Source organism: Oryx dammah, unplaced genomic scaffold (assembly GCF_014754425.2).
Source record: "Oryx dammah isolate SB20612 unplaced genomic scaffold, SCBI_Odam_1.1 HiC_scaffold_12, whole genome shotgun sequence".
Classification (NCBI taxonomy): Eukaryota; Metazoa; Chordata; class Mammalia; order Artiodactyla; family Bovidae; genus Oryx; species Oryx dammah.
This window is the reverse complement of record NW_024070196.1, coordinates 52,186,095-52,197,044: the sequence shown is the minus strand read 5'-3', so window position 1 is coordinate 52,197,044 and position 10,950 is coordinate 52,186,095.

The following is a 10,950-nucleotide window of genomic DNA, read 5'->3' as shown; positions in this document are numbered from 1 at the left end:
CCATAGTCCATGGGGTTGCAAAAGAGTTGGACACGACTTAGCAACTAAATAACAACAAGCTAAAATGTATCTTTTGTTTTTCATCACATTTTAACATCTTGGGAGGTGCCTAACAATAGCTGGCATTTTTTCTTTCTTTTCTTTTGGCTGCCCGTGGTGGCAGTTCCCTGATCAGTGATCGAACCTGCGCCCCCTGCACTGGAAGGTGGATTCTCAACCACTGGTGTCTTAACTGTTGTGTTTGTGGAGGCAGCAGTCCTGAAGTGATGGACATTGCCTGCCTGCAGGAAGGTGAGCACCAAGAGCATGGGGATTGAAAGGCCCACGATGGGTGTCAATGCCTCAGGGATAGCACTCTTCTCACTCCTGAGAGCCCAGGTGTTGGAGGAGGGGTGAGGCAAGAAGAGGATCAGACACGTTTAGCAACATTCCCATTGGAAGATTCAAAAGGAGGCTCCTTGCATGATCCCTGAGTTGGCAGAAGAGCCGAGTGCCAACTGTGGTTCAGTCTTTTAAGAAATGCCACATCATCAGCATTGTTGAGTCACGGAGGACAATGCTCAGTGAAAAACACAGTGTGATTGTGTTGAGGAGTGATCAGAACAGTCAGATTCTAAGCAGGAAGGCATTGTGTGAGTTCCGTCACCAGTTTATCTTCATTTTCCTTTTTAATATATGCTCAAGAGTGACATAGGAAATTTAAAAACTGGGCACTAAAATAATATAAAAAATCCAAGACAAAATACCAGTCGAACATTTTCAAAATGATGACGTTTTCAAAATTATTTTGCCACAGTGGGTGTACATTCATCTCCTGTCTTCGTGGCACATAAAGTAATGATGTGTCTTCTACCAGATGGTATTTGGATGTAAACTAATTCAGTATTATCCAGGGACTTCTCTGGCGGTCCAGAGGTTAAGACTTCACTTTCCAGTGCAGGGGGTGCAAGTTTGATCCATGGTCAGGGAGCTAAGATCCCGTGTGCCTCGTGGCCAAAAACCCAAAGCATGAAACAAGAAACATCGTAACACATTCCATAAAGATTTTTAAAATGGTCCACATTGAAAAAATAATCTTAAAAAAAAAAAAAAAGACAGTGTGGTCCCAGACCTCCACAAGGCTTGACAGTTTCCCTAGCAAGCTCATTTCAGGTGCTTATGTAACATTCATTACCTCAGGTAACCCAGAAGTTCCCAAGTAACACAGAGTCAGACAAAATTTGGACAAGGAACAATGCTTAAACTCAAAGCCTTGTGGGCTGTTAAAGAACACACCCCAAATCCTGGATTAGAAAAGAAAAGGAGGCTGGCTTACCTCAGGGACTTACAAGATCCCTCACTGTTTCATTTATTTATTTGGTTGTGCTGAGCATCTTGTGGGGTCTTAGCTCCCTGTCCAGGGACTGAACCTGGGCTACGGCGTGAAAGTTTGGAGTCCTAACCACTGGACTACAAGGGAAGCCCCTCTCACTGTTTTTTTGTTTTGCGTGTTAAGGTGAATTGTTTAGGTTTTCCTTGCGGCTGATGCTCTTTACTATGCTGAAGCACAGACTAATCTCTATCTATCTGTTTGGCTGTGCTGGGTCTTAGTTGTGGCCCATGGGATCTTCCATCTTTGCTGTGGCATGCCAGCTCTCAGTTGTGGCTGTGGGATCTTCCCTGACCAGGGATCGAACCCAAGTGCCCACATTGGGAGCTCAGTCTTAGCCACTGGACCACCAGGGAAGTCCCCGTAGACCAGTCTTTATTCCAGTATTTCTCAACCCCTTTTCCTTTATTGCCCCTTCCCCGGTTACCTTTTCAGACTTTAAAAAACTTTTTTACTAGTTGTCCTGCTCTGTGAATTTTTCCTTATTGTGATAAAATATGTGATAACATGTGTGTGCTTGCTCAGTTGCTTCAGCTGTCCTATTCTTTGTGACCCCATGGACTGCAGCCCACCAGGCTCCTCTGTCCATGGAATTCTCCAGGCAGGAATACTGGAGTGGGTGGCCATGCCCTTCTCCAGGGAATCTTCTCGACCCAGGGATTGAACCCATGTCTCTTATGTCTCCTGCATGGACAGGCAGGTTCTTTACCACTAGCGCCACCTGGGAAACCCATTTTAACTATTTTAAAACTGCATTAACTGCATTCACAATGTTGTGCAACCAATACCACGATCTCATTCCAGAATTTTTGCATCACCCCAAACAAAAACCCCAAACCCATTGTTAAGCAGGCCTATTGATTGGAAAAGACCCTGATGCTGGGAAAGATTGAAGGCAGGAGGAGAAGGGGACGACAGAGGATGAGAAGGTCAGATGGCATCACTGACTTGATGGACTTGAGTTTGAGCAAGCTCTGGGAGTTGGTGACGGACAAGGAAGCCTGGCCTGCTGCAGTCCATGGGGTCACAAAGAGTCAGACATGACTGAGCAACTAAACTGAATTGATTCTCCCACAACTCCCACCCCCATCCCCCCAGTCCTGGACACTACTAATCTACTTTCTGTCTCTATGGATTTGCCTTGAAGTAAGAAAGCTGAGCACCAAGGAATTGATGCTTTTGAACTGTGGTGTTGGAAAAGGCTCTTGAGAGTCCCTTGGACTGCAAGGAGATCCAACCAGTCCATCCTAAAGGAGATCAGTCCTGGGTGTTCACTGGAAGGACTGATGTTGAAGCTGAAACTCTAATACTTTGGCCACCTCATACGAAGAGTTGACTCATTGCAAAAGACCCTGATTCTGGGAGGGATTAGGGGCAGGAGGAGAAGGGGATGACAGAGGATGAGATGGCTGGATGGCATCACCGACTCGATGGACATGAGTTTGGGCTAACTCCGGGAGTTGGTGACGGACAGGGAGGCCTGGCGTGCTGCGATTCATGGGGTTGCAAAGAGTTGAACACGGGTGAGTGACTGAACTGAACTGAACTGAAGTGGTCTTTTATGTCTGGCCTCTACCACTCATCATAACCTTTTTTTTTTTCTTTTTTTAATTTATTTTTTATTTTACTTTACAATTCTGTATTGATTTTTTTTTCTTTTTTTAATTTATTTTTTATTTCATCATAACCTTTAAAAAAATATTTTACCCGTTTATTTTTGCTGCGCTGGGTCTTAGTTGCTTGGTGCAGGCTTCCTCTAGTTGTGGGGAGAAGAGGCTACTCTCTGGTTGTGGTGCGTGGGCCTCTCTCGTTTCAGAGCACAGGCTCTAGGGTGCGAGAGCTTCAGTAGTTGCGGTGTACCAGTTGCCTCACAGAATGTGGGATCTTCCGGGACGAGGGCTAGAACCTGTGTCCTCTGCAGTGGAAACATGGAGTCTTAACAATAGGACTGCCAGGAAAGTCCCACTTTATTCCTTTTTTATGGTTGAATTATTCTATTGTATGTTCAGGTGGATGGACCACATTTGTTTATCCATTCATCTGCTGATGGACTTTTGAGTTGTTTCCACATTTTGGATACTGTGAATAGTGTTGCTATGACCATTTGTTCAAGTGTTTCAACATCCATTCAGTTCTTTTGGATATAGTCATAGGACTGGAATTGCTGTGTTCCTATAGTAACTCTATGTTTAACTTATCAAAGACCCGCCAAACTGTTCTCCACAGTGGTAGCACCATTTTACATTCACATCAGCAATATATGAGGGCTCCAATTTCTCCACATCCTCACTAATACCTGCTCCCTGGCTTCACCCCATAAAAAGGTAATACCTCACATACACCACGTATTTGTTTGTGTACTGTGGCCCTTTCAAGGACAGACTTTGTGTCTAGTGAAAACATTTGCAGGGGGTCCTAGACTCAGAAGCCTGCAGGAATTTATAAAAACATTGCTGGCTCACCAAAAACACATCTGCCAGGCCTCGGGGCTTGCAGGCTGCCAGGCTGCAGACACCAATAGATTTTATTACAATATATATAGGGTAGGTATAGCATCATTTAGTCCATCATTTCCCTTTTCCTTTTCTGGCCAGTTTCCTACCACGAAAAAAAAAAAAAAAAAAACACAGCGCTCTAATAAACATCCTTGTCCCTAAGTTTTGGTATTTTTATTTCTTTGGGATGGATTCCCATGAGTGGGATTAATGGGCCAAAGGGTTTAGTTTCCATTTTAACAGATGTTGCCAGATTGCTTTCCCAAATGGTCACAAAACTTTACATGTACCCTTTCCTCCATATTCCTGCCAGCACTTGAGAGCATCGCTTGTTTTAGTTTCGTCAATCAGTCTGATGAGTGCACTGTTTCATTGCTTCTTTAATTTCCATTCTTTTGACCACTGTGCAATTTAAAGAGCTTTATATTCATTTGTTGACCATTTGGTTTTGCTCCTCTATAAGTAATCTGTTCAAAATCTAAAGTCCGTTTCCATCTTTGTTGTTTGTCTTGTTCAGGTCAATTTGTAAAAGCTCTTTAAAAAAAAAAAAAACATTAATCGATTTAATTTTTACAGAATTGGCTTGCTTTCTTTTTGTAAGATGATGTATCTAGGGACTTCCCTGGCAGTCCAGTGGTTAAGACTTCACCTTCCAATGCAGGGGGTGTGGATTTGATCCTTGGTCAGGGAACTAAGATCCCACATGACTTTCCATCAAAAAACAAAACATAAAACAGAAGCAATACTGTAACAAATTCAATAAAGACTTAAAAAATGGCCCACATTAAAAAAAATCTCTGAAAAAAAAAAAGATGATGTGTCTAAGAGGAGAAAGCAATGGGTATTTATTTATTTGGCTGCTCCAGGTCTTAGCTGAAGCACATGGGATCCTCTGTCTTTGCTGCAGCATGCAGGATGTTTAGTTGTATCATGTGGGATCCAGTTTCCTGACCAGGGATCCAACCTGGGCCCCCTGCAGTGGAAGCCCAGATTTTAACCACTGGACCACCAAGGAAGTCCCCATGAAAGCTTTTTAGATAGTATCCATTTGGCCTTTGGCTTAATTGCAGAGAAGTGATTAAGACCATCCTTCTCTGGGGCAGGCTGCCAAGGGTCACATCAGAACTTAGCCCCTGACTGGCTATGTGACCTCTACAAGTCATTCAACTTTGTTATGCCCCAATTTTCTCATCTATAAAGTAGTGATCATCATCAATATCATAATTCCTACCTCCTACTGTCGTTCCAGACACAAAGGAGTTAATACAGGTCAATAAGATGGTACGTGGCACCCAGTAAGTTAGGCAACCATGGTTGGTGACTATTATTTGTATTACAAATATTTTTCCAGCTCCATCATTTGCACTGGCTTTATTTTTGGTATCCCTTGTCACATAAAACATTTTAATGTTTACATAGTCAAATACCCTTCTTTTCTTTCTTAGCTTCTGAGTTCCCAGGCTTGGTTAAGGAGAGCTCCCTATTTCCTTCATGTGAATTTCCTTGATGTGATCATCAGAGACATATAACTCACCATGTCCCACACTGAGGGGCATGGTCCTCCCAGCTCCTAATCTCTTTCCTCTTCTTCTCCCTCAGCCCTCCCAGATGAGACCTGTAGACCACTTCACTTCCTGTCTTTCCTCCTCTCCTTCCCCATGTTCCCCACTGAGACCTGTGAAACACTTTTCCTCCCCACCCCTACTCACCAATCTCTGAAATTTGGTTGAAATAATTTAGTATTTCTTAGAGCTCCCTTGGGCTTCCCTGGTGGCTCAGTGGTAAAAAATCTGCCTGCCAGCTTAGGAACCATAGGAAACATGAGTTCGAACCTTGGATCAGGAAGATCCCCTGGAGAAAGAAATGGCAATCCACTCCAGGATTTTTGCCTGGGAAATCCCATGGACAGAGGAGCCTGGCAGGCTACAGTCCGTGGGGTTGCAAAGAGTTGGACACAACTTAGCAACTAAACAACAGAACCCACAGGGAATGTCCATTTGGTTTCAAGAGTCCTTTTCTGTTACACAAATCCCTCTCCGGATCCCCTTAATCTTTTAAGTTTTTTTCTTTTTTAAAGTGAACCATTAAAAAAAAAATCTATTGAATTTGTTATAATATTGCTTCTGTTTTGTGTTTATTTGGTTTTTTGGCCATGAAGCATATTGGATCTTAGCTCCCTGACCAGGGATCAATCCTTCACCCCCTGCATTAGAAGGTGAATCTTTATCACTGGACCACCAGGGAAGTCCCTGGATCCACTTAGATGTAAGATATCCCATGCCTACATTCTTAACATTGTTTTCTCTCTCTCTCTCTCTTTTTTTTTCAATTTTCCTTTCAGGTTCAGTTGTAGTTTGGTTAGTCTTTTCTCAAGTTGTTTCCATAGACGGAGTCCTAAGAGTTAAAGTCTCTGAATCCTTGACTATTCTCCTTTTGCCACAATAGATGGAAAGTATTTTGGAAACTAGATAGAGGATTCTTGGATTGACGTCCTTTCTCTCTCTTCTCTGTCATCTTTCCATAGTTTAGATGAAAATCCAGTCTGATTTTTTTTCCTTCATGAATATCTTCTGCTTTCCACTTAACACTTATGTTTATCTTCAAGATTTAGGAATTTTACCAGAATATGACCACATTGGATTTTTATCTCATTAGACTAGTCTGAAACTCAGTGAACTCTTTTATAATTACTTTATTTATTATTTACTTATTTTGGCCATGCCACACAGCATATAGGATCTTAGTTTCCGCATCAGAGATCGAACCTGAGCCCCCTGAAATGAATGGGTGGAGTGGTGGTGTTTGCACAAGTTTGTGAATATTCCAAAAAATAGTTGAACTGTACTTTAACAGAATGAATTTATCATTTTGTGGCCTCTTGGCTAAGATTGAGTGTCAGTTATCTGTTTTTAGTCTATGTCCCTGGTTGAACTGTGGTTGAGGGCTGGCGGGCAGAGACCTCAGGGAGTTGCATGTGTCTTGGTTGGGTGGCTGGGAATCCAGTCTGTGTTAGGACCCAGCCTATGACCCAGGACACCACGGTCACCACTGCCAGCATGCAGCCACTGACCATGCAGCCAGGGGCCCTGCTGCGTCTGCCAGAATCAGCTGCAGACAGTCTCTCTTGGAAGTTTCTCAGGCTTCCCTCTGCCAGCTGGTTCTTTCTCCTAGATTCCATTTTATTTCACTCTATCAGGACTTGTCACTATACTGTTGAGCTAGAGGGGAAGTGCTGGCTTATTCCTCAGTGGGAAAGATAGGTGAAGGGTCTGGACAGGACCTTGAATCATGTGTCCTTGTTGTCCTGTCATTCTCGGGCCTTTTAGGTGTGTATCTGAAAGAGAGTCTCTTGACTAAGAATATAAGAAAGTACACGAGCTAGTCCACAAAATGTTGGTGGTGGTTTAGTCACTCAGTCATGTCTCACTCTTGCGACCCTAAAAACTAACCTGCCAGACTATTGTGTCCATGAGATTTCCCAGGCGAGAATAGTGGAGTGAGGTGCCATGTCCTTAAATGACCTAAAGAAAGAACAGATGAATTTTATAGTATGAGAAGTATATCTCAGTATAAAGTGTATCCATATCTGTAAGGGTCCTCTGCATCCCTAGCACCTAGCCAATGAGTGGGAAAGTTGGAATGTCAGTCCAGGAGCATCTGATTTCAAAGGCTGTTCTCTTTCACTTCCACCTCCAGCCTTGTTGGTACCAGGTTGCCTGGCAGCAAAGACTGTGCTGAGCTGAAACTTTATTCTTCTTTTTTGGCTGTGCTGGGTCTTAGTTGTGGCACCCAGGATCTTCATTGCGGCATGGGGGATCTAGTTCCTTAACCGAGGATGGAACCCAGCGCCCCCCTAAATTGGGAGTCTTAACCACTGGATCACCAGAGAAGCCCCAAACTCTCTTCCTTTGATAATTGGAGACTTTTAAGGTAGGAAAAGAAGGACGATTTAGTTTTTGTTTTAGAAGGATAACTTTTAGGGGTTTTATGTGAATACTCTGTTAGAAATAATAACCGTAGATAAGACTATTCAGCAGTTTTTTTCTGGGTGGACTATAGTTATTTTAGTAGATTTTTTTTTTTAATTTTGTTTTTGAAATCATGAATTAAATGTCAGCTTTTATGGGAACCCTAGAGGACAGTGTGATTTTTTTTCTCTCATTCATTTTTTTAAAAACATGCATTTTAATGAATTTTGAGATTGGTTTCCATCATTAAACAAAGATATGTATTAAGACAAAGCAGTTGGATCATGTTTGCCTATGAAAAGTCAACCTGTCTTTAATGCTACTGTTCTGCTTTCGCTATAGTTGAATTTGTCTGCTCTGTAGCATAGCAGGTCTTACGTGAAATCCTATTCAAATTAATAGGGGATAAGTGGTTTTAAATAAACACCTAAGGCATTCCAGCCAAGCTCCAAAACCGCTGGCCAACTGAGGCATAGGACAAAGATAATCAGATGCTATAAGTTTGTTTGGGGGGACACAAATCAGCTCATAACAGACACCAAGGTTTATGTACTGTCTTATTTCCTCTTAAGCTTACTTTGATTCCAGTGTGGTTCACTGAAGGACCTGAAACAAAACTGGCTGGGCTCTGGAAAGAGGTTAGGATAAGAACAGGTGGGAGACAGGAACTCCCCAGCCAGAGGGACCAGGATTCCCCAGAGATATCACCAGCAAGTTAGAAGCTGCCTGGGAGGCAATGGGACCACTGGGTTGTTTCTAGGGTGTGAGGACGTCAGCTCCCATCAGTGACAAAGAAAGATGAGGAAGTAAAACATGTCCCCTCCAAGCCCTCTGGAAGCCAGAGTCAGAAATTACTCAGTTTTCATTTCAAACACAAAAATGACTCAGAATTTTTCAAATATTCTTTTATAGTATCTCTGAGATCTTGTAAACAATAACTTCAATGTACAACCATTTTCAGTTTGTGGAAGAGATTTCATTTCAACCTGACAACCACCCTCAGACATGCTTCAAACAGCAGCTGGTGATCTTTCTCCACAGGGTTTTAAGAGTGAGGAAAATGTTTACATGAGAGCTACCCAGGCTACAGATGATAAGAAATCACAAAGGATGCTGGCTCAGACCATGTGTGTGTGTGGGTATGTGTGTGTGTGTGTGTGTGTGTGTGTGTGTGTGTGCGTGTGTGTGTGTGTGTGTGTGTGTGTTAGCCTCTCGGTCATGTCCGATTCTTAGCAACTGCATGGACTGTAGTTCACCAGGCTTCTCTGTCCGTGGGATTCTTCAGGCAAGAATACTGGAGTGGGTTGACATGCCCTTCTCCGGGGGATCTTCCTGACCCAGGGATTGAACCTGGGCCTCCCGCATAGCAGGCAGACTACCATCTGAGTCACCAGGGATGCCCCTCAGACCTCGTGTGCCACCCTAATTCCATTCTCAGACCACTGCCTCTGGGGTAGGGATCCTGCCTGACCCAGGAGAGGACTGGGGACAGAGAATGAAGGATAGGAGACAGGGTGAGCTAGAGAAGAGGGACAATTACTCTAAAGATTTGCCCTAGTTCTTCTTTCTTTTTAATCACATGAAACTCATATAACATGAAACAAACCATTTTAAAGTGAAAAGTTTAGTGGCATTTAGTACATTTTCATTGTTGTACAACCAACACCTCTCTAACTCTGAAACATTTTCATTGCCCGAAAAAGAAACTACAGGGTGTTTAGCCATTCCCCCTTTGAAGGACATTTGCAGATTGTTCTTCTAAAAAAAAAAAAAAAAAAGTAAAAGCATTACAGAGACAATTGAGGCCTCTCCTCCATCAAATTTCCCTCCTTCCTTCTACAGAGTCATCTGTATCCTGCAGTTGCTATGCAGCCTTCTCATCCATGATTTTTGCTTTATTACATATCAATGCTTCCAAAATCCATGTTATTTTGTTCAGTATGTTTTAAACATTTACAACGTTATCACGTTGCACAAATCTTTTGGCAGCTTGCTTTCGGCTCTAGATGTTCTGCTCTAGGTTTAATTCTGTTGATGAAAGTAACTCTTGTCCACTTTTTTCCTTCCCTGCTATGTAGTACTCCGACAGGTGCCTGTATTGGTGTTTATCTGTTCCCCTCCTAATGGACACTTGGGTTGTCTCCTGGTTTCCACTATTACAAACACTGTTGCACTGAACATCCTTGACCTGCCTCCTTGTGAGATGGTAGCCTTATTAGAAAGACAAGAATCTTCAAAAAGGAAGAAAGAACTCAATGACCTGTTAGCTTTGGAAGAAGGGAAACTAACATTTATTGATCCCTTTAGTGCCAGGTACTGTGCCTGACAGCTTAAGTACATGAGCTCAGTCTGGACCTGGGAGATCCCTCTTGGTAGGACAAGTTGAAAAGTTCCAGAAATATTGAGCCCTAAGTGGGCCTTAGAAAGCATCACTATGAACAAAGCTAGTGGAGGTGATGGAATTCCAGTTGAGCTATTTCAAATCCTGAAAGATGATGCTGTGAAAGTGCTGCACTCAATATGCCAGCAACTTTGCAAAACTCAGCAGTGGCCACAGGACTGGAAAAGTCAGTTTTCATTCCAATCCCAAAGAAAGGCAATGCCAAAGAATGCTCAAACTACCACACAATTGCACTCATCTCACATGCTAGTAAAGTAATGCTCAAAATTCTCCAAGCCAGGCTTCAGCAATACGTGAACCATGAACTCCCTGATGTTCAAGCTGGTTTTAGAAAAGGCAGTGGAACCAGAGATCAAATTGCCAACATCCGCTGGATCATGGAAAAAGCAAGAGAGTTCCAGAAAAACACCTATTTCTGCTTTATTGACTATACCAAAGCCTTTGACTGTGTGGATCACAAGAAACTGTGGGAAATTCTGAAAGAGATGGGAATACCAGACCACCTGACCTGCCTCCTGAGAAACCTATATGTAGGTCAGGAAGCAACAGTTAGAACTGGACATGGACCAACAGACTGGTTCCAAATAGGAAAAGGAGTCTGTCAAGGTTGTATATTGTTATCCTGCTTATTTAACTTCTATGCAGAGTACATCATGAAAAAAGCTGGGCTGGAAGAAGCACAAGCTGGAATCAAGATTGCTGGGAGAAATATCAATT